The sequence below is a fragment of the Uranotaenia lowii genome, chromosome 3 (genome assembly GCF_029784155.1).
Source record: "Uranotaenia lowii strain MFRU-FL chromosome 3, ASM2978415v1, whole genome shotgun sequence".
Classification (NCBI taxonomy): Eukaryota; Metazoa; Arthropoda; class Insecta; order Diptera; family Culicidae; genus Uranotaenia; species Uranotaenia lowii.
Window position 1 is genome coordinate 345,670,570 of NC_073693.1, and position 25,509 is coordinate 345,696,078.

The 25,509-nt window shown below is 34.5% G+C and overlaps 1 long non-coding RNA gene across 1 annotated transcript; it reads left to right on the plus strand.

Moving 5' to 3' along the window:
• Positions 1 to 22,435: 22,435 nt before the first annotated feature.
• LOC129757585 (uncharacterized) lies at positions 22,436 to 23,567 on the plus strand. The gene is made up of 3 exons (XR_008739739.1): positions 22,436 to 22,745; positions 22,804 to 23,011; positions 23,070 to 23,567. It is a non-coding gene; the product is annotated as an uncharacterized LOC129757585 (long non-coding RNA).
• The last annotated feature ends 1,942 nt before the right edge of the window (positions 23,568 to 25,509 follow it).

Sequence of the window (25,509 nt, forward strand, 5' to 3'; positions counted from 1 at the left end):
AATTGTCAAAATTGTCAAAATTGTCAAAATTGTCAAAATTGTCAAAATTGTCAAAATTGTCAAAATTGTCAAAATTGTCAAAATTGTCAAAATTGTCAAAATTGTCAAAATTGTCAAAATTGTCAAAATTGTCAAAATTGTCGAAATTGTCGAAATTGTCGAAATTGTCAAAATCGTCAAAATTGTCAAAATTGTCAAAATTGTCGAAATTGTCGAAATTGTCAAAATTTTTAAAATTTTCAAAATTGTCAAAATTTTCAAAATTTTCAAAATTGTCAAAATTGTCAAAATTGTCAAAATTGTCAAAATTGTCAAAATTGTCAAAATTGTCAAAATTGTCAAAATTGTCAAAATTGTCAAAATTGTCAAAATTGTCAAAATTGTCAAAATTGTCAAAATTGTCAAAATTGTCAAAATTGTCAAAATTGTCAAAATTGTAAAAATTGTCATAATTGTCTAAATTGTATAAATTGTCCAAATTGTCAAAACTGTCAAAATTGTCAAAATTGTCCAAATTGTCAAAATTGTCAAAATTGTCAAAATTGTCGAAATTGTCAAAATCGTCAAAATTTTCAAAATGGTCAAAATTGTCGAAATTGTCAAAATTGTCAAAATTGTCAAAATTGTCAAAATTGTCAAAATTGTCAAAATTGTCAAAATTGTCAAAATTGTCAAAATTGTCAAAATTGTCAAAATTGTCAAAATTGTCAAAATTGTCAAAATTGTCAAAATTGTCAAAATTGTCAAAATTGTCAAAATTGTCAAAATTGTCAAAATTGTCAAAATTGTCAAAATTGTCAAAATTGTCAAAATTGTCAAAATTGTCAAAATTGTCAAAATTGTCAAAATTGTCAAAATTGTCAAAATTGTCAAAATTGTCAAAATTGTCAAAACTGTCGAAATTGTCGAAATTGTCGAAATTGTCAAAATCGTCAAAATTGTCAAAATTGTCAAAATGGTCAAAATTGTCGAAATTGTCGAAATTGTCAAAATTTTTAAAATTTTCAAAATGGTCAAAATTTTCAAAATTGTCAAAATTGTCAAAATTGTCAAAATTGTCAAAATTGTCAAAATTGTCAAAATTGTCAAAATTGTCAAAATTGTCAAAATTGTCAAAATTGTCAAAATTGTCAAAATTGTCAAAATTGTCAAAATTGTCAAAATTGTCAAAATTGTCAAAATTGTCAAAATTGTCAAAATTGTAAAAATTGTCATAATTGTCTAAATTGTATAAATTGTCAAAATTGTCAAAATTGTCAAAATTGTCAAAATTGTCAAAATTGTCCAAATTGTCAAAATTGTCAAAATTGTCAAAATTGTCGAAATTGTCAAAATCGTCAAAATTTCAAAATGGTCAAAATTGTCGAAATTGTCAAAATTGTCAAAATTGTCAAAATTGTCAAAATTGTCAAAATTGTCAAAATTGTCAAAATTGTCAAAATTGTCAAAAGTGTCAAAATTGTAAAAATTGTAAAAATTATCAGAATTGTCAAAATTGTCAAAATTGTCAAAATTGTCAAAATTGTCAAAATTGTCAAAATTGTCAAAATTGTCAAAATTGTCAAAATTGTCAAAATTGTCAAAATTGTCAAAATTGTCAAAATTGTCAAAATTGTCAAAATTGTCAAAATTGTCAAAATTGTCAAAATTGTCAAAATTGTCAAAATTGTCAAAATTGTCAAAATTGTCAAAATTGTCAAAATTGTCAAAATTGTCAAAATGGTCAAAATTGTCAAAATTGTCAAAATTGTCAAAATTGTCAAAATTGTTGAAATTGTCGAAATTGTCAAAATCGTCAAAATTGTCAAAATTGTCAAAATGGTCAAAATTGTCGAAATTGTCGAAATTGTCAAAATTTTTAAAATTTTCAAAATTGTCAAAATTTTCAAAATTGTCAAAATTGTCAAAATTGTCAAAATTGTCAAAATTGTCAAAATTGTCAAAATTGTCAAAATTGTCAAAATTGTCAAAATTGTCAAAATTGTCAAAATTGTCAAAATTGTCAAAATTGTCAAAATTGTCAAAATTGTCAAAATTGTCAAAATTGTCTAAATTGTATAAATTGTCCAAATTGTCAAAATTGTCAAAATTGTCAAAATTGTCCAAATTGTCAAAATTGTCAAAATTGTCAAAATTGTCGAAATTGTCAAAATCGTCAAAATTTTCAAAATGGTCAAAATTGTCGAAATTGTCAAAATTGTCAAAATTGTCAAAATTGTCAAAATTGTCAAAATTGTCAAAATTGTCAAAATTGTCAAAATTGTCAAAATTGTCAAAATTGTCAAAATTGTCAAAATTGTCAAAATTGTCAAAATTGTCAAAATTGTCAAAATTGTCAAAATTGTCAAAATTGTCAAAATTGTCAAAATGTCAAAATTGTCAAAATTGTCAAAATTGTCAAAATTGTCAAAATTGTCAAAATTGTCAAAATTGTCAAAATTGTCAAAATTGTCAAAATTGTCAAAATTGTCAAAATTGTCAAAATTGTCAAAATTGTCAAAATTGTCAAAATTGTCAAAATTGTCAAAATTGTCAAAATTGTCAAAATTGTCAAAATTGTCAAAATTGTCAAAATTGTCAAAATTGTCAAAATTGTCAAAATTGTCAAAATTGTCAAAATTGTCAAAATTGTCAAAATTGTAAAAATTGTCAAAATTGTTAAATTTGTCAAAATTGTCAAAAATGTCAAAATTGTCAAAATTGTCAAAATTGTCAAAATTGTCAAAATTGTCAAAATTGTCAAAATTGTCAAAATTGTCAAAATTGTCAAAATTGTCAAAATTGTCAAAATTGTCAAAATTGTCAAAATTGTCAAAATTGTCAAAATTGTCAAAATTGTCAAAATTGTCAAAATTGTCAAAATTGTCAAAATTGTCAAAATTGTCAAAATTGTCAAAATTGTCAAAATTGTCAAAATTGTCAAAATTGTCAAAATTGTCAAAATTGTCAAAATTGTCAAAATTGTCCAAATTGTCCAAATTGTCAAAATTGTCAAAATTGTCAAAATTGTCAAAATTGTCAAAATTGTCGAAATTGTCAAAATCGTCAAAATTTTCAAAATGGTCAAAATGGTCGAAATTGTCAAAATTGTCAAAATTGTCAAAATTGTCAAAATTGTCAAAATTGTCGAAATTGTCAAAATTGTCAAAATTGTCAAAATTGTCAAAATTGTCAAAATTGTCAAAATTGTCAAAATTGTCAAAATTGTCAAAATTGTCAAAATTGTCAAAATTGTCAAAATTGTCAAAATTGTCAAAATTGTCAAAATTGTCAAAATTGTCAAAATTGTCAAAATTGTCAAAATTGTCAAAATTGTCAAAATTGTCAAAATTGTCAAAATTGTCAAAATTGTCAAAATTGTCAAAATTGTCAAAATTGTCAAAATTGTCAAAATTGTCAAAATTGTCAAAATTGTCAAAATTGTCAAAATTGTCAAAATTGTCAAAATTGTCAAAATTGTTAAAATTGTCAAAATTGTCAAAAATGTCAAAATTGTCAAAATTGTCAAAATTGTCAAAATTGTCAAAATTGTCAAAATTGTCAAAATTGTCAAAATTGTCAAAATTGTCAAAATTGTCAAAATTGTCAAAATTGTCAAAATTGTCAAAATTGTCAAAATTGTCCTCTCCAATCTGTCCTCTCAATTTGCTTGAAACTCAATTGATTTGTTCAGACTGTCTTTTTAACTCACTTGAAATTTCAATCTATTTGCTCAGGCTGTCCTCTCAATTCTTCTCCCAATTTGAAGCTGTCCTCTCAATTTGCTTGAAATTTCTATAGATTTTTCAGGCTGTTCTTTCAACTCGCTTGTTTTTTTTATCGATTTGTTCACGCCGTCCTCTCAACTTGCTTAGTTTTTAATCGATCTGTTCAGGCTGTCCTCTCAACTCGCCATTCAATTTCAAACTGTCTTCTATACTCGTTTTAAATTGTGTGAACATAACTAAGCTGCCCTTACGACTTAACGTTTGATTTTTATTTTCGTTTTAAAGCTCTTCTCAACGGACTTCAAAATTAGCCTGAAAATATTTTCTCTTCGATTCCAGTTTCCGTATTATTTGTTACTCACTCATTCGCAAAACAGGTTATTTATCACAAATAGCACGGTTTCTTCCTTCCACTTTGACCGGAATAGCTTTCGAAAATAATGGTTAATTTTTTTAACAGTAAACTGTTTGCGTTTCCAACTCGTTTGATGAAAATTATTGCAACGAAGGGTCGGTTTTATCGGTTCATTTTGAATACACATTTTTTCCCCAAAAAAAAATGGGAGCCTCCGTCATCCAGCTCCACAAATCGGTGGGCGTTTCCTTTTAGGTACGAGCATCGCGTGGCTTAAGATTGTGGTAGTCAAGAAGTGAGTACCTACCCACTTAGGCTTGTTTCGGATCGCAAACGAGCCAAACATTAGCGCTCGCGTTTTTGACCCCGCCTGTGGCTCACCGGTCGGTCGGTCGCGCAAGAATGCTTCACTCAATCGATAGCGTCAGCTGATCAATGAACTCCGGTGGCTTGAGGCGCACAAAGGGTATGAGGTAGGTCGCGCACTTTGCGGACTAGCTACGTTGTGGAGTGCTGTTCTTAGAGGGTTTAAGCTTTTACATATGTATGTATGTACCACGCGATTCGTCATGTGACCGGCATTATTATGGGTCACGTGTCGTATGTTCTGATCAATGTACTTAACCATGTCGTATGCAGGTAACGGTATGCTGCGTAAATCACTGACTTTAGTTGGTTGATTTGTTTGATCTTGGCGTTTGCGTGCGTTTAGCCAAAAGCAAGCGGCCGCAAGGTAGGTGAGTAAGCCTATTAAATGCTTCAATTTTCCTAGCTCAATCAAACTGGTTCTAGACGAAATGTAGACATTGCGTTGGGTTTGGTTTTTTTTTTCGTTCCTTCGTGCTCCTATCGGGTGAGGCCTCCAAATTGAGCGATAGAAGTTGGATTTTCTCAAGAACAGTCTCAGGACCTTGCGCAACGACACCAAAGTTTGTGCAATAAACGATCTAAAATTGCTATCAGAAATTGCAGCTCTGTCGGTAGTAAACAACTCCTTATTGGACGTCTCTCGCCGAGTGCTGGATAAGGTAAGCTGGTGGCGGAACTTTGAATTTGAGAGCGATATGGAGTGTCACCTTCAATGCCATTCTCGTACTTTGAGGACACGCACAGAACGCCAAGAACTTAAGATTGCCCTCGTCGTTGCTCGTTGGAATTTCTCAGAATCAACCATCTGGTGGCGGACATTTGGGCAAATAACCTTACATGAAGGACTCCCTCGAGATTGTTGCCCGCAAATGGTTAATTGAATTTGAAGTTGAAATTGGTGGAAACAATTTGTCACGAGCTTAGTAGTTTTCTATTTAGCTATTGCCTGGGGACGGACTGGGGCATGTTTGAGCGCAATTCGTGTTTCGGCCCACCGAAAAAGGTGCGTGACTGCGTGCGGTTCGGATTTGTAATTGGAGTCAGCTCCGTTAATAACTGCCTTGTAAACTAGGTGACTAAACACGGGTAGCCGGATTAGCTTAGGTCAGAACAAGTTAAAGGAAATTATTGTCTCCAGTCCATTCCCTACTCAATATTTATCTATGGAAAACGTTTTTGAAGTTTTTCAGTGATTTACAGCATTTTGAAGCTAGACGGAACCCGCTATATTGGATTTCAAGATGACGTCAGATAGGTACATTTGACTTCTTCTAGTTGAACCCTTTCACTCAATACCCGAATTGTGGGAGTTGATTTACAGCCAGCAAGTTCTCATAAAAGTAAACAAAACAAACAAAAACTTTGAGAATAAACAATTTGATGTAATTTTCTTTATTCAGAAATTAGTCCAATGCGCGCAACGTATTCTGAAATTACAACCAGTTTCAACAGTGGAAAGTTGTTTAGATTTCTTGTTGACAACCTAGAAGAAAACCGGAGAATTTTGGTCGACGGGCTTAAGCTATAAACGTTTTTTTAAAGTTGCTAAGCCGGGTAAGAGAAGTAAGCTATGACTTTTGAACGACGCACGCGTTTTTATTTTTCTCTAGAAAATTTTTCTATTAAAAATAAGGTTAACTAGGAATTAAAAAGTAAAATAGTTGAAAATGTTTTTTAAGTTTTTTATATTTTATCTCAGGGTGTCCGTCTTACTCGACATTCCCCTGTGTATATTTTTTATGTATATTTTTCAAAGAATGACCACGAAAAATGTGAAAAAGTGGTGTAAGAACCGTACTTTTCAATAAAAATTTTCAAAATTGTTTCAGTCATAGTAAAAAATTTGAAAAGTGCATTGAAAAGTTGACGCGATATTACATATTCTCGTATTTTCACATTTTACTTTAAAAATACGAAGCACAGAATTTTTGACGAATTTTCAAAAGTAGCTGTTTTGCAAACTTTTTGTCAATTTGCAATTTTTCAGATTTTCTAACATCTAGATCAAAATTAGCACTGGATGTTGAGTCTTAAAACGCAAGATTTTAGCAATGAAATTATATCCACCAGAAAGGTAATTTCATACCGGTTCTAGTAAGGTCATAACATAAGCGCTGCAATACTTTACCAAAATATGATTCATGGAAAATAATAAAAGGTAAAATATACCGAGATAAAAAGATGAACGCTCGTGAAACCAAAAAAGATAACTTCTACCTCTTCGAGGTGAAACTCACCTCAAATTGATGAACCCAAAAAAAGTAAATTTTACTCGTAGCGAGGTAAAGTTTACCTGAATTGAGCTGAATAAAAACGTACAGTTCACCTACACGGATAAAAAACTCTACAGGTTGTTATCAAAATTCGTAAGGTTGGCTCTTCCATCTGACTGATTTTTGGTTGAACCCATAATATTGCTGAATCTACATCGATGACTATGAATAAACTAGCGTTGCTGTAAAGTTGTTTTGGCTATCGAGGATTTCTCATCTGCTTATCGCTAATATGGCTAACATATGGTGGATTTGGCTATTTTATTCAGGTCAACTTAAAGATACTAAAATTTAGTTTTAGAATGTCACAAAAACAGAAGATGGTAGAAGTTATTTTTTGGCGAACACACATCAGAAAGCGAAAATGTAAGTGAAATTTGTTGTGTACATTTATTTGTTCTACTAACAGTTGTATTCAGTTTCAGATTCATCCGCTTGAACATATTAGTGGCAGCGCATACTTTGATCCCGGCAGGCCGAGGCAAAAGGAAATAACAAAATCCCCCAAAATGTCTCCAAATCCATTTTATCAAGTAAGTTATTCGATATTTTTTGAATATTTATAATGTTCTCTCGTTAGAAAAAAAGCAATTTTGTTCTTAACGATTTTTTTTAAATATTTTGTTTCAGGGCCAGGGTGGCGTTTTCCGAGCAAGCCTCAAAAATTATCCTACTGGAAACGGCGGAGCAGCAGCATCAATTAAGTTTATTGCATTGCTTTGAATTAAAAAATATGCCACTGATGTAATATGTGAGTCAATAAAAACACGTGTCTTTTAAAATAAAAAGGAAAAACAATGCAGTTAAATGCTCAAATTAATTTTAATTAACATTTGAATCTACAATTTCCGACGTTCATGGGGAGCAGCATTACAGTTAAAACAGCCATACGAATAATTGACTTAAAATTCCTGTTGGATTCTCGAAGCTGATGCGATCGCTAAATCAGTCATTAATCCATTTGTGGCAACGTATAATCAGATGGTTGACTTGATTGTATTTTCGGGTCAGAACCAAACAATCATATTTATGTTCATGTAGACGCGTAATATCGCTGATAAATCTATATATTTTTCTCCGTGTAGAAAAAAGGTAAATCCAGAAAAGGTACTTTTACCATTTCGAGGTAAAGCTTACCTCGTTACGCAGTGAATTCTTCCTAACTTGAGCTGAAAAAAAGTACAATTCACCTAGAAAAAAGGTAAATCTACCCGTTCTACCAGTTAAGCAGTTTTTTCATCCAGAAACAAGTTTTGAAATGATGCGCAATATGCAAGAATCGAAACTAAATGGTTTATGTTTTTGTTTATGTTTATGTTTATGTTTATGTTTATGTTTATGTTTATGTTTATGTTTATGTTTATGTTTATGTTTATGTTTATGTTTATGTTTATGTTTATGTTTATGTTTATGTTTATGTTTATGTTTATGTTTATGTTTATGTTTATGTTTATGTTTATGTTTATGTTTATGTTTATGTTTATGTTTATGTTTATGTTTATGTTTATGTTTATGTTTATGTTTATGTTTATGTTTATGTTTATGTTTATGTTTATGTTTATGTTTATGTTTATGTTTATGTTTATGTTTATGTTTATGTTTATGTTTATGTTTATGTTTATGTTTATGTTTATGTTTATGTTTATGTTTATGTTTATGTTTATGTTTATGTTTATGTTTATGTTTATGTTTATGTTTATGTTTATGTTTATGTTTATGTTTATGTTTATGTTTATGTTTATGTTTATGTTTATGTTTATGTTTATGTTTATGTTTATGTTTATGTTTATGTTTATGTTTATGTTTATGTTTATGTTTATGTTTATGTTTATGTTTATGTTTATGTTTATGTTTATGTTTATGTTTATGTTTATGTTTATGTTTATGTTTATGTTTATGTTTATGTTTATGTTTATGTTTATGTTTATGTTTATGTTTATGTTTATGTTTATGTTTATGTTTATGTTTATGTTTATGTTTATGTTTATGTTTATGTTTATGTTTATGTTTATGTTTATGTTTATGTTTATGTTTATGTTTATGTTTATGTTTATGTTTATGTTTATGTTTATGTTTATGTTTATGTTTATGTTTATGTTTATGTTTATGTTTATGTTTATGTTTATGTTTATGTTTATGTTTATGTTTATGTTTATGTTTATGTTTATGTTTATGTTTATGTTTATGTTTATGTTTATGTTTATGTTTATGTTTATGTTTATGTTTATGTTTATGTTTATGTTTATGTTTATGTTTATGTTTATGTTTATGTTTATGTTTATGTTTATGTTTATGTTTATGTTTATGTTTATGTTTATGTTTATGTTTATGTTTATGTTTATGTTTATGTTTATGTTTATGTTTATGTTTATGTTTATGTTTATGTTTATGTTTATGTTTATGTTTATGTTTATGTTTATGTTTATGTTTATGTTTATGTTTATGTTTATGTTTATGTTTATGTTTATGTTTCTACGTCCTGCCTCAACTAGACTTTTTTGGACGTTGTAATTGATTTCATAACAATAATAATAACGTAGAAATCCCCGTCTAATTGAAATAAATAAATAATTATGAATTAATTTGGTTTTAGTTCAATTTTATTGATGAAACCAGCTAAAACAAAACGTTTTCTTTTTTTTTTTTTTTTTTTTTTTAAACCCTTACTGAAGTGAGGAGTTTTAAACACGATCATGGATTGCAGTAAATTCAAACGACATTTGTGATCATAATTAAATGTTTGTTACAAAACCAGGTTTCCAGTTTCGGGGTAACTTTGGTCACTATGGTTTTTACGTATCTCAACATCTTCAAATTTATTGTTTTGATGCCATTAAGCACAGAAGGCTCAAAACATCGATAACAGTAATTTTTTGTTTGGACTCAATTGAGTTTTTCAACATTTTCTTTCAAAAACAAATATACACGAAAGATGGACAATGTTGCTGCATACATTTAGGGGCAAAAATTATGAACATTTCTTAATATTTTTTGGCCTCGAAAACAAATAAAATTTTACCTTCATGCAAATCCCCAAGTCCTCGTACTGTTCCCACGTTCTTTTTTTCTTCAAACTTTACCATTTGACAGGGTTATTAGCCATTTTTCCTATACAGGCTTTTTCATGGAAAATGACCGTTTTTTTCAATGTCCAAAAATTATGATCAAATGACCATAAAAATAATACTTAAACTTAGCCTAAACCAAGAAAAATAGTTGAACTTTCACATTAAACAATCCATTTACCCCTTAATGCTTAAATTTGATCAGGAGAGATGTTTGTTTGTGAGCCTTCAAAAGACCAGATTTTTTAAGATTTTAAAATTATATTTTAAGTAATATAAAAAATCTTCTAATAAAAACCAAATTTAGCTTATTTGTAACTCAATTTACAGGCTTTCAAATGTAGTTAACAGTTTTCAGATATTTTAACTTAATTCTTCGTTAATTATGAATATCTGCAAAAATTTCATGTTGATCAAAGTTACCCCGCTGATCAAAGTACCCCCAGTTTACGGTACATTCCTGCTAGGTGAATGGAAAAGTAAGATTTATCTCGAAAGATGGGTGGAAAAAATCACCCCTGCTTCTCGGTAAATTTTACTTGTAGGTGAGTGAAACTTGTTAGTGCAACCAGCTAGTGATCGGAGGGTTTGTTCTTTTTCTAAGTTTTGAGATTTGAATCACGTGCCATAAGCAAGGTTGCCGAAATCACAAAAAAACAGTATTATCACAAAATTTCAAGCTTACTTTCATCACAGAATCTGTGTCACAGAACACAGAATTTTGGAAATATTCACAGATTTCACGTATTTTACTAATTTTGTACGTGTTTCCAAAATTTTATTTTTCGATGTCAATTTAAAATTTGTATTTTTTAGTTCAGATTGAAATAATATAATAAGATTAGTAAGATTGATTAAATAAAATGTGAAAAGACCCAATTATTCTTGAACTTTCAATGAAACTCAAGGAAACCATCACGGATTTTTTGGAAAAATCACAAACAGTCGGATTTTTTTTTCAAAACACAGATTTTTTTTCGGCAGCATTGGCTATAAGGTTTTGTTTGTGAATCATCTCCGAAGATATGCAAGCAATTTCTTTCTACGTAAAGATCCAACAGGCGATTCCAAGTTGCACAATTTGCATGAAGGTGTACTATGTATGTTATGCCGTGACCGAGATTCGATCTCATGCCCGTTGGCTTAGAAGACTTTAAGACCTATCCTCTAAACCACGGGGTGCGGTGTTTGCTTTGAAAGTTTTCGATTATACATCAGTCCAAGTTTTTTGTTATTGTTGATTGATTATTTTTGAGAATATCTGTGAAACATCTGTTTGTTTAAAGGTCCGTTTAATTTTCCATCAAGTGTCATTGGCAGCTCACGCCAGGCGACAAAATAAAACTGAATAGGCACAAAGTTAATTAGGGGGGAAGTGTTCCTAAATGCGCATGTTGGGTAATATGCGCATATAGCCGATTGACGATATGGCTGGAGATTCATCATATCTTATCAGTGCAGTTTGAGGGTAATACGCTTTTAAAACATGGCATGAAAAAATTAAATTGTTATATACAGCCGAAAAAATTTAAAAATTCAAACAAAATTTTTGTCAGTTTTGTTAGAATATATTGAACTTTAATTATCGTGCGTACAGATTCTGTGAATAAAAGTTTTAATGGTTTTTATTTCTTGTTCATCTGGAAATCGGAAATTCAACAAATTGAAGCTTTTGGCAAAGTTGTAAATGATAAGATATTGGAATAAGAGACAGGTTATGAATGCCCATATCAAGGTAGGTTAAATGCCTATATCAAGAAAAATAGATTAGTCTTATAAATTTTTTACTTTCTATCACTTAAACATTAAATCTACGCTCAAATCACGATCTTACAGCGAAAAAAGAATAACTTCATACTGATCCGATAAAAATAGGATACGAAAAAAATATTATCATGAAATATGGCCATATGGCATACCTAACTATGTTTTATGCAAAAGAACTAGTGATGTAAAAAAATTCACCAAAATTTCAGCCTTGACGTATGCTTAACATCCGTTTCTACCATTTTCAATTGAATAATATCAAAATATTGCAAGTGTTGATGAAATATAGCTAAAAAAATAAATATGCGCATTTAGCCCGCCATTTTCGGAAATCGGCTATTTTGACTTCTTTTATTATAAAATTATTTTCACAAAAACTGTAAGAGATTTTAACAGAAAAATTGCTCTAACGTATATAAAACAGATGTCCGCTCACGTGTATATAGTTTTCAGACTCCTATCTTTTGGCATATGGGAGAAAATGAGTGCTTTCCTTAATATGCGCATATAGCCCGCCTCTCCCCTATGCATATACATACACTTGATTTACCGAAACTCTAAACGGTTCTGCTAGGATTCTAAGACTCTTGACACGACTCTCTGCCAAGAATGCCGATCAATAAGTGCACGGTTTAAAATGCCGCTTTAAGAGCTGACAAGCAGCAACAAAACGCTAATTCAGTTTGTCAATCTTGCTTCCACGTGACCCCATGTCATACACAGATCAAGTCACGTATGTCGTATCTTGAGCTGTTGAATAAAAAAAAGTGTCATTATACGTACCAACCACAAAATGTGTCTCAAACAAGTTTTGTTCCACTGATTTTTTCAACTTTTTTTCTGTCTCGAAGAATAAATTGTTGTTCCATTGAAAGTTTTTGCGTTTATGCTTTCACGGGTCGATGTTTGGAGACAGATTATTAAATTGATTGCTCTGAACGTTACGCCACGTTTTGATTGGAACGTTCTAGCAAACGTTCTTGAAACCGAACAAAAAGTGGTAATATTTTACGAATCCAATAATGTGTAGCCTCAACGACCGACAGGTAGAAATGGAAGGAAAATAACGAGCAGCGCTGTCCTATCGAGATCATCATAACTTTTGAACGGGAGTTGGGGAGACCGTCATAAATCGATCCAGATGTAACATATAAAAGGAAATAATGTAACTTTGCGCTTCGCGCGTAAAAGAGCAACCTTAACCTTAAACTGAGGCAGCATCCACATTCGAGAAGCAGCAGCAGCAGCAATACGCAAAAGTGTAACCTGATTTATGACCTTGGTTGAGGCGCGCGGCGCGTATCAGTTCATCTGAAACGCGAGTCTTTCAATGTCTTCGCGAGCGAGCGCCACTTTTTATGGTGGGAGTTCGGGGATTCGAAGCTCGAAATGCTCTCCATAGAAGTCTGTCATGGTAACCTCCTCCTGGCTGAGGTATCACCCGAGGTATCTACCCCATGTGGCATTCAGCCAGACAGTTACAAGATTGTGTTTCGCGATTCCACCGCGTCGCATAAGCGCTCAGAAATTATTGCAATTCTAGATCGGGAAAATAAGCACCCCGGTAGTATTGAGTTGGTGGAATTGAAAGGTTCACCAGAATTTCGCCTTTCCTGTTCGGGAATTTTCACTCTAGAAAGTAAAAGCTTACTTCGAAAGAGAAGATGTCATATCTTCATGTTTCAGCATCTTTATACAACGCAAATCCCATGATGATTATCTTGGCAACGGGTGTTCGGATGAAAATTGAGATTTAATCCTGTATTTAGATTGTATCAACTTTAGTCGAAGCTACACGTGGTAGCAAATACTGAGTGGATTCGTTTTTCTACAAAATTTAACCTCGCCTTTAGACGAACGTTTAAATCTTCAGAACACCTTCAATCATCCAAAAACAACCAAGGATAGTTGTAAACGATACTGTTTTGATTGATTTAATTGTTGTTTACTTTCGATCTTGCATAAATTTTCCTCCCCTCGAATCCGTTCAATGCATTTAGCCGTAAACGATTCGCACACTCCCCATAAATGGCAACAGTTTTGCTCATTCGCTTATCACCCGAAATGACAAGTTTCCCAGCCAACCCAAAACGCCACCGATTAGTATGTAGTTGACTGACTGAATCAGCGAGAGATAGACGGTGCCGATTGTGAAACCAAATATTGTCCCATGTTTTGACATAAACATGCCGCCACGAATTAATTCTACATCTGTTACGATCTCGAGCTCCCCGTAGCCTAGCTACATACATACATACATAGATCTCTCTAAATGGAATGGTGGAAATCACTTATTCTCATATCTTATATCACCTCCTAATAAAGTGCTGACACATTGCTCGCTAGTATATCTAATCGCTTGAGGGTAGACCTGACGGCGGGCTTGAGAGCAGTATTTATCAGCTGGATTGCAATCGTGCGGATCAGCGACGTTCGGATTCCTGCACGCATAATTGCATCGACGCAAGTTTATGGAAGATTCAACCGTGAAGCTTCATTCTAGCTTTGGCAGATCGTGTGAAAACGATGCTCATCATTCTAGGCCCGTATTCTTATAGATTTTATAATTTAAGTTTAAAATCGATTTTTTTTTTAAATTATCATCTTTTGAAATTGTCTACAGCCATCAGACTTTATTCCAATCCTTGTGCAACTGCATTGCGTATCATCCCAAGCAACTTAGAGTCGGACACTTTCTTAAACATGAGACTCTTAAATTCAGTGTTAGCTAGCTTAGCTTAGCTTAGTTGACTACTCATATCCACCTTAAATCATTGGTCTTGATGCGCTTAGATATGGTCATTCATTTTTAAATTCAGATTACATATTTGATTAGACTTTGTTCAACTTACGCACTTCAAACTCCATGATCGCTGGCGTGGCTAAGTAGAACAAGTTCTACATCGCAAATGGTTGCTACTCCGTGATTCACAATGCACAAAACTCATGCTCTCCCTTTCAAAATGATCAATAACGGCGCCGGCCACGTCCTAAAGGGTGATACGGTCAAAATTTGGTCAATATCAACTTGACGTATTTCTTACAATTTTGCATTTAAAAGACCTGAACACCCCTTATTTTTAAGGTGTCAAAATGCCGTCCAAGGAAGAAGAGCAGCGTAGCTGGCAAAATCGCTAAAAGTTGCCAAATCAACCGTTACAAATGTAATTAAAGTGTTTGGGGTACGTTTGTCGACAGCCAGGAAGTCTGGATCAGGGGGAAATCGAAAACCGGAAGCAGCTGAGATGACAAAGAGAGTTGCCGGTAGTTTCAAGTGAAACCCTAACCTCTCTCTCCGAGATGCCGCAAATAAGCTGGGTGTATCGTCTACAACCGTGCATCGAGCCAAAACACGAGCCGGATAAATCGCGATGATAAACAAAATACGACGGCCTAAGCACGATCCCGGAGGCTGTACACGATGATGCTGACGAAGTTTGACTGCATGGTAATGGACGACGAAACCTACGTCAAAGCCGACTACAAGCTGCTTCCGGGACAGGAGTTTTATACGGCAAAAGGAAGGGGAAAGGTAGCAGATATTTTCAAGCACATGAAACTGTCAAAGTTCGCGAAGAAATATTTGGTTTGGCAAACCATCTGTACCTGTGGCTTGAAAAGCAGCATTTTCATAGCTTCCGGGACTGTCAACCAAGAAATTTACGTGAAAGAGTGTTTGAATGAACGTCTGCTGCCTTTCCTGAAGAAACACGGTTGTTCCGTACTGTTTTGGCCGGATTTGGCATCTTGCCATTACGGTAAAAAGGCCATGGAGTGGTACGCCGCCAACAACGTGCAGGTGGTTCCCAAGGACAAGAACCCTCCCAACACGCCAGAGCTCCGCCCAATTGAGAAATACTGGGCTATTGTCAAGCGGAACCTAAAGAAGACCAAAAAAACTGCTAAGGACGAGCAGCAGCTCAAGGCAAACTGGCTTTCTGCGGCGAAGAAGGTAGACAAGATGGCTGTACAAAATATGATGGCAGGGGTTAAGCGTAAGGCCCGGCAATTCGGATTTGGAAAAGCGGAAGCCTAACTGAATATTTTTCCTGGATTTTATACTAATTAAACTTGGAAAAGAAATTTAATTTGATTTTTTTAATAAACGATTTCACCGATTTACACGCGTTTTCCCTTGACCAAATTTTGACCGTATCACCCTTTAACTATTAAACAATTAAATTATTAATCTTTTTAAAACTAGGCATTTGAAAGAGGCTTCATTTCTTATTGTCTTGTATCAACGATACCAATGTGTTGTGTAGCGGTCTGGTTTAATTAATCCTTGTTAATTCATTCATTCAACAAAACTTTTACCCAACTCACTTTAACATTCTTGGAAACACTTTTAAACAAGTCCGAATGTTCAATTTTTAAGATTTTTAGTTGATAAGTTTCCAAGAATCTCATAAATCCCCATTCAAAATGATTGAGAAAAAATAAACAAAAAGGTCTATAACGTTTTTTTTTACTTAATTAATAGTCTAAATAAAGGGAAACCTATTTGAAATTTATTCCGATTTATCTCATGAACGGTTTGAAATTAGCTTTACACTGATTTCAGTTCTTCAAATAAAAATCTTGGAAATGAAACGGAAAAATCCACGGAAGGCACTCTATATGATTTAGGATTACCGTACGTGCAAGCTCCTCTTGTTTTCTACGGAAACGGAACAATTTTGTCAAGGGCTTGATAAAAAAAAACCCAGAAACAACAATACAGTTTTGAGGAAAACTGATATGCTTTCAGGATGAGAAAGTGAAGTTTTAATCAAAGCATTTCTCCTAACAATCTGGACCACTTCAGTGCGGCATATGTTGGCATGTGTATTTTGATGCGTTCTGTTATTCTTCGAACATGTTGATGCTTGACCGTTCGTCCGAAAATTTCTTCATTCAACTTTCATTTACGGCGGCGGAAACTCTTGATTCACATTTTAAGACATGAAACAAAATATTGCCCTTACCTGGAATGGAATTCGATTTATGGCTGGGCTGAGTCCGACCAACTTTTACCAATTTTTAACGAGTTTTCAATCTTCCAAGTCGAACCGGAACCGGAAACTGGAGGAAATCTCACACAAAAAGCTAACGAGGCGCAAAAGCAATAACATTTCCATCGGCTCGTGAAAACTTCTCCGATGGGAAATCCTCGACGACTCGATTTTCCTAGCAATGAGCCGAGTATGTGTTGATGCCTCACCTTGATGTTGATGTTGTTGATGATGCTGCTGCAGACCATCGATATCCCTCTTGGGGAGGGTTGCTCCTTTTCTTCTAACTAAAGCGAGATTTTTTCCTTCACCCGTTTATGGGCATGTTGGTTTGCTGCATATTGCATAGATGCAGGCGATGTGGCATGAATAAAAAATGAATTGCTTGTGCAATGGAGATGAGTTCGTTCAATCACGCTCCTTAGGGTATTGGATCCAAGTTTCAGCCCCGAATAAGTCTATTCAATAAAACCAGCGATAAGACGGTTCTTGGTTTGATTTGCTGCCTCGTTGATGGAAAAACTTCGAAAGCCTATCGATGAGCCTATGGGCATTTGGATGACGGAATATTCATCAACAGCCATGCCATTAGACAGACAGATGGAGAGAAAAAACCACCCAGCATATGTACGTTTTGGTACGATTCTTTCAGGCGAAAAATTGTCATTCTTCGGTACGGAAATTTACCGCCAAAAAGATAAAAAAAAAGAAACGATTGCGAATAGCTTTCATTGGATCGTTTGAGTGTGAATCGAAGATTTCTGGGCTTTGAAATCGTCGCCATTGCCAAATGCCTAAATTGCCTTTCCTTCTTTGTAGGTACCTCCTAAGTTCGTTTTGATTGTGGCGTGGCATTTGCGATGGCACAGAGCTTTCTGTGAACTTTTTTGCAGAATAGTCGATGCATTTGAATTGGGAAGTGATCAATCTGATGTTGGAATGAAAACAAAAAATCATACGCCATATTTCAAGTCTTATGCACAAATATAAACGTGTATACCTTTAAAGTATTATCAGATCGATAATTTTGATCCTGAGTTCTTATTCAGAATCGAAATCCATCTAACCTAGTGTTTGGCCTAGATAAAGAGAAATTTTATTCAAAAATATTAAGGGTACCTGGATTTGATCCCCTGACGATCTGCATCTCATGATGGTTCCTCGACGTTATCTGGAATATATAAATTCAATGGGATTTGCTACAAATGCATCAAACCAAAAGCAAATCGTATATTTCTATAACTAAAATCTTTTAAATCGTAGAACACGTCATCGATGATCTAAAAATAAACCAACATTTTCAAGCCTCCTTAAATACGATTCCAATCATCGATGTCTCATTATCATAAACGATTTTATTGAACTTATTTGTATGCTTTTACGATTGCCAGCAAATACGTTTTACGAAAATCAGACATGCGAATTAATTTGCATAGATATACGATTGCATGTACAATTTTACGAATCAATGCAGTTATATACGATTGTAAAGCATATATCTTCAAGTGGCAAGCAGAGTTGCAGAGTTGAGAAAAATCTTATTTTCGAATTATTTTATGCATCGCACAACAAAATCTGTCAACCTTTGCTGTTCATCGTAAATCTGTCGTTTCACGATTTTTTTTTGCAAATAGTTGTACACAAAGGTCGAGTTTATATGTACATAAATACGAGTCTCTCTTCTTGTCGTAATAAAATCACACAATGCATTTAAATACGATAAAAATATGCATGGGCCGCACATTGTAGGTGCAGATATACGAAAATGAGTTTAAAAACATTCTATACGATATAATCTGTAAAATAAAATACGACTTCTGGTTGTCTGGGCTGTTCATCGCTACATTGGAAAGGCAAGTATGTGGCAATAATTATAATTTTCCCCATAGACGTTTCTAATTCAATTCCAATTGTTTCTAAGACTTTTGTATTGAAAGAAGGAAGAAGTCTAAATTTGAGACGACTATTGATGACAATAGCTACGAACAAGTCGATCATTTAGCAAAATTTTAAAGAAAGCATCGCTTTTCAAGTTACTGTCTGGCTTTAACAAAGTTTAAGTGATGGCAGCAATATGTATGTTTTGGGTTTTCAAAAATAAAAAGAACTCATCTTGGTTAGCCAGCAAAGATCTGGCGTTCCAATTCATAATATTTAAACACCTATTTGGATCCATAAGGGAATCGTAAAGTCAAAATAATTTTGTTCGCATAATTAAAAGAAGTTTGGAAAGCTTCAAGCATTGAATTTGCTTTCAACATAAGTTGCATCGTTTCCATTAAATTTTGATGCAAAAATTTTAATTTTTTATCAGTGATCTCACCCAAATTAACAAAATTGTTAGGATCAGAAAATGAAGGAGAAGAACAGGTATTTGAATTTGAATTTCGAGGATTTTCCCAAGCCTTCGCATGAACGTTGAGACTTGGTTTTTTCCCATTTTTATTAGTTAAACCTGAAGAGGGCAACCCATTTTCAACCATCTCTGAGAACGTTAAACAACGAGTCTGTGGCGCAGAATCAGCACAGGTAGCATTAAAATCACTTCGAGCATTACCAAGACGTGATTAAAATGTAGACCGAGGTTGACCGCGAACAGGAAGATTGTTTGCCGGCCTGACGTGTGGAGACGAAAAAGAGGAAGGAGGAGAAGAAACTTTTCTGGAAACTTTGGGATTTTTTCTTGAAGCAATAATTTTTGCCCTATCGGAACAATTTATGGAATTCGAGGAATGATTACCTGCGCAATTCACACACTTGAAAAATTCTGATTGTGGTTTATCACCACCAAAAAGGCATTAAGATTTTTCACGATCGAATTTTCATTCTACAATTCAGACAAAAAGCTTGACAACGACGACATTGCGTAATATTTTGAAGGAAATTGGTTGAAGATTTTCGAAAAGGTTCAAATTTGACTCGACAACGAAACATATGACGAGCCTTTTCAAGAATTTGCAAATTATTAACTTGATCCTTTTTAAAATGGATCAAATAAAGCTCAGGAGCAAAACCAACACTACTGGTATTATTCGTGCTGGTTCTTTTCCTCATTTGAATTACTTGAATCGGAGAAAAACCTAACAAAGAATTCAATTCAGTTGTAATCTCATCCGGTGTCTGATCGCCGGTGAGACCACTTACAACTTTAAATGGACGATCACTTCTAGTGTCGTAAGTAAAAAATTAATGTTTTTTATTATTCAAATAATTTAAAATTTTTTGAAAATCATTGAAAGATTCCGCCAATATACGGGCAGTTTCCCTTCGACCGATCTTAAAAGAAATCTTCACATCCTTGACGGAAGTGACGATTTCTTTCCGAAAGGCATTGAAGTCAGGAATCGTGACCGTAATTGGTGGAACCTTTTCTTTTTTAAGAGTATAAGAAGAAGAAGGTTTTTTATTACTCTTATCAGAAATAAATATGAATATTTCCTCATCACCGATGTTATGAAGGACATCGAATGAATTGGAAATTTCAAGTTTTTTGGGCGATGGACCTGAATTAGGTTCGACAATCCGTTTTCTTCCGGCTCTTGAGCCGGCCGATGATTTCTCCATGCTGGAAAGAAAAGAAAAAAATATGAATAAAAGAAAATGAAAATAAATTTTGCTGATTAAAAAATAGGTAAGAAAAAAAAATAAATAAAGTAAAATGTTCCTGCAGGTACACAGCAACGATACGATGCTCCGGCGTACGTGTTGACGATGGAAGTGGGATGTAGCAAATTGGTATTACCAAACAATGATCGGTGGCATTAAACCTCCATATTACGGGTATTGGGTAAAAGGGCTCGACGGGTAGGAATCAAATTTCAATTTCTGACGCCATCTTGTAATCAAAGATGGCGGATTCCGCTTAACATCAAAATGCTGTGAATGACTGATAATCGAACGAACCACCCCTAGTATGGGTATCAGGTGAAAGGGCTCAACGAGTAGAAGTTTTTCAGTTTTGACATCCGACGCCATTTTTAAATCCAAAATGGCAGCTTCCAATAACCTCAAAAATACTGCAAATGACTTGAAAATTTATGAAATCCAAACAATATAAGTATTGGGTGAAAGGGCTTAACAAGTAGGAGTCGAATTCCGCCATCCGACGCCATTTTGAAATCAAAGATGGCGGCTTCCGCTTCACTTCGAAATGCTGTAAATGACTGAAAAATTTATGAGACCCACACAATATGGGTGTCAGGTGAAACAGTTCAATTAATAGAAGTTGAATTTCGTCATCCAACGTCATCTTTTAATCTAAGATGGCGGCTTCCGCTTAACTTCAAAATGCTGTAAATGACAGAAAACCGTATGAACTACCCAAGGTATGGGTATCGGGTGAAAGGGATCAACGAGTAGAAGTCAAATTTTGTCGCCCGACGCCATCTTAAAAACCAAGTTGGCGCCTTCTGCCTAACTTCAGCGCATACCCGTTTACCAAAAAGAACAGATAACCGCAGACACCAGAAACCTAAACGGATAAGTGGCGGTTGAACCCATACAACTACAAATCGCCCTGAACCATACGTCATCTGTCGGGGCATCGTGAAACCATTCTGCTTTATCAAGATGAATTTAAAAAAAATCTTTACAATTAACAAGCCAAATGAAAACTGTCTTGATTGGATCACCTAAAAGTATTTGAAATTCAAACTATGATGATATTCACTTTGGTCTGTGACTTCAATGTAAAATTGTTTATTTTAATTTACTGTATTAAAGATTAATGTTGGATAATCAATTGGCGGTTGATCGATTTTGATGTACAAAATAATACAACCCTATCTTGTCGTTCGTGAGTTGGGTACCGTTTTTAGTTTGGGGAACAGTTTTAATTTTGAAATTTATTCGGCTTCGTGGCAGTTTCGAGATCAAAATGTTCAAAATAACCATTTAATAAGTTTCAAATTATCCATGGATAAAAATTAAATAACAACAAACAAAATCAAAAGTAAATAAAACACCATGGAAATTAAAAAATCAGTTCTAATATGTTTCTCGTGAAGCCCATATCATCTAACACATTTCATTGATAGCATTTTGAATAGGACACGAATGCCATACAGATGGTAAAGTGTTTTTAAATAAAATTATAATAATAACAGCATTTTGAAGCTAAGCAGAAGCCGCTATCTTGGATTTCAAGATGGCTTCGGATAAAGAAATTCAAATTCTACACGTTGAGCCCTTTCACTCAATACCCATAATGTGTGGGTTTCATACATTTTTCAGTCATTTACTGCATTTTGAAGATAAGCGGAAGTCGCCATCTTTGATTCCAAGATGGCGTTGGATGTAGAAATTCGACTTCTACTCGTTGAGCCCTTTCACCCAATACCCACATTGTAAGGGTTCATACATTTTTGAGTAATTTACTGCATTTTGAAGTAATTCGAAAGCCGTCATCTTGGATTTCAAGATGGCATCGGATGACGAAATTCGACTTCTATTTGATGAGCCCTTTCACCCAATACCCATGTTGTGTGGGTTTCATACATTTTTCAGTAATTTGCAGAATTTTAAAGTTTGGCAGAAGCCGCCATCTTGGATTCCAAGATGGCGTCGGATGAATAAATTCGACTTCTACTCTTAAGCCCTTTCATCCAATACCCATATTGTGCGGGTTTCATACATTTTTTCAGTCATTTACAGCATTTTTAAGCTAAATTGAGTGTTGCACTTAAGTTTATAGTTACTTTAGAAGTGTTTAAAAAGTCAATACGATACGAGCGAATGGCAATAAAAACACATAAAACCCATCCCCATGCTGAGTAAAATCAGCGTGTAATAAATATGAAACCAAGATAGGTTGAAATGCACCAAGCGTGCAGGTTTGGGTTAAAAGCACCCAATTCGGTGGAAACCAAACTGGGCGTGGAGGAAGCTGTCAAAACCGGCCACGCCATTGGGATTGGGCCTGCTAAAAAGAATAAAGCTTGCTCTTTACTCTTACACAGATTTCCATAAGAATGACAGTTAATCGGAGTGAAATTGGAGTGAAGGCTATTGCTTTCTCTGTTTAACACACGAGAAATCGTATACCGGGATTGCGATCGCGCCCAGCGCCCATTGTGCTGCAAAATTTTGGCGTGACGCGGTCGGAAAAATTTAAGTGCCCGGAAATTGGCCGCAAGTGTCGGACAGAAACGCGGGTTTTCACGCGCTGCGTTCTGGAGTGGAATTGGGACGTCGACCAGCATCGCCCACGGACCCAGGTACGACAAACCTGTAGAGAAAATCGCAAAAATCTTTAACCTATTCCGAACCCCGCAGGGACGAGCAAGCCGCTCAAATCGCCGTTCGTGGTCGCTCGTACCTATAGCCGACCAAGCGGTCATCAGCTCGGCAATCCAAGAGGTAGGATTTCCTGATTTTAAAAGCGAACGCTTACGCTCTTTTCCATTCCGTAGGAAAAGGAACGACCGAACGAGCCAGTTTCGCAGAGGTTCGCTAATAGCTCTCGAGAAGGCCGCACACTTGCGTAAGTAGCTTCCGGAACCACGCTTGGGCAAATATTTAAAATGCATCCGTTTCCTCAGGGCCCCTTTTCGGAGATTGGGAGAGATGAGATCTCATCTCTGGCACCAAACCTTCGGAAACAACACCGCAGCCCCCTGATAGACCCCAGGAGCACTCGCCGTGCTGTCAATCGGCGCTCCAGGTCACCGAGCAGCCGAACATCGAGGTAGAGGTACCTAAGGAGCTACCAAGGCAGTGCTCTGAACGCAGAACAGTGGAGCGGTTCCATCAGCAGTACCAGGCGGTGCAAAACCCGCAAGATAGTCCGCAGGCGGCGTTCGGATCAGTGGGCAGCAGAGCAGAGAAGAAGCACAGCGGTGCTACTCGATCGGTGCGCAGTGGAGGTGAATTGAGCAGTGGCGGATGCAGTTTCGCTTGCCGCTAAACGGTGCTCTGGCCACAGCCAGCGGAAGCTGGATGAACACAGCTGGCATGCTGAGGCAGGACCGGAAAAGCACCGAACAGAGGAGGTCCGAGCAGGCGTTCTGTGAAGCGGTGAGTACACGCTGATTGGGGAAATGTGGGGGTGTGTTGCCAAAAATCTAAATAACAAAGCCAAAGTCAATTGAAGCCATTCTTTCATTCATGTGGCATCGACCACGAGAAGCCCCCATAATATGAGTTTTGGATTTATCACCGCGATTGTTTGTTTTTCGGAATTATCGACGTTTTTCGGTGAGTTTTAAAAATAATAAAACAGGTTTACCAGTTGTCCATACGTTTCGAGCTAGCTTTTTTTTTTTTTTTTTAAATATATCTTTATTAGTACCAATTCATCATTACATTTATATTACATTAATACATTAAATTAGGTGTTCGGTTCAATAATGAACTTTCAGAGCCCTATAGTTTATTAATCACTATAATTTATTTATTTGAATTAATTTTGCTGAGTGCAATCATGTATTTTTATGTAGGAGAACATCCTGTAATGTCAAAAAATATTTTAAACTTACTACTAAAAACTAAAACTATCCTAAATTAAAACTAATTATAGAGAGAACGAATCTCTGCGATGGAAGACTGCATCGATTTGCCTCTGAAGTTGGAGATGATTTTGTTGGCCATCTCTTCGATCGATTCAATGCCCGCAATCCGATGAAGATCTTCGGTGCTGTGCCAAGGTGGAAGCCGCAAAATCATTTTCAGAACCTTGTTCTGAATCCTCTGGATGGCTTTCTTCCTCGTCGCGCAGCAGCTAGACCAAATCGGAACTGCATACATGATCGCTGGTCGGAAAACTTGTTTGTAGATGAGCATCTTATTTCGCAGACACAACCGGGATTTCCTGTTGATGAGAGAATAAAGAGATTTAGTGTATTTATTACATTTAGATTGAATATCTTCAATGTGATTTTTAAAAGTAAGATTCCGATCAAGTGTAAGTCCCAAGTACTTCACGTGATCAGACCATTCTAATGAAACCCCATTAAAAGTTATGGAATGATTTTCATTAGGTTTTAAAAAATTTGCTCTTGGCTTATGGGGAAATAAAATAAGTTGAGTTTTGGAAGCGTTAGGAGAAATTTTCCACATTTTCTAGTAATTCAAAAAGGAATTTAAATTTTGTTGCAATCTACTGCGTACCACCCGTAAATTTCGCCCTTTGGCTGAAAGCAAAGTATCATCAGCAAATAATCTTCTACCTTTTCCTTCTGGCACATTAGGAAGATCAGAAGTAAAAATATTGTATAAAATTGGCCCAAGTATACTGCCCTGAGGGACACCAGCTCTAATGGGTGTCTTTTCAGAGCATGAATTTTGATAGCTTACTTGTAAGGTTCGGCTAGTCAAATAATTTTGAATAATTTTGGTGAGATATACAGGAAAATCAAATCGAGCTAATTTAGCTACTAAACCTTTGTGCCAAACACTGTCAAAAGCTTTTTCAATATCAAGAAGAGCAACACCAGTTGAATAACCTTCAGATTTGCTAGCGTTAATCATATTAGTTACACTCAAAAGTTGATGTGTAGTAGAATGTCCATGACGAAAACCAAATTGTTCATCAGGGAAAATAGAATTCTGATTAATGTGAATCATCATTCTATTCAAAATAACTCTCTCAAATAGTTTACTTAAAGAAGGAAGCAAACTAATTGGTCGATAACTTGAAGGCTCTGAAGCACTTTTTCCAGGTTTCAAAATTGGAGTTACTTTGGCATTTTTCCATTTATTGGGAAAATAAGCCAAATGAAAACATTTGTTGAAGATTTTAACTAAAAAATTTAAAGTGCTTTCAGGCAACTTTTTAATAAGAATATAGAAAATCCCATCTTCCCCTGGAGCTTTCATATTTTTAAATTTTTTGAAAATCAATTTAAGTTCATCAATATTTGTCTCACAAGAACTTTCAAACACATTTTGCTTAGAAAGAATATCATCAAATTCTAAGGAAATTTGAGCATCAATTGGACTTACAACGTTTAAATTAAAATCATGAGCAGACTCAAATTGTTG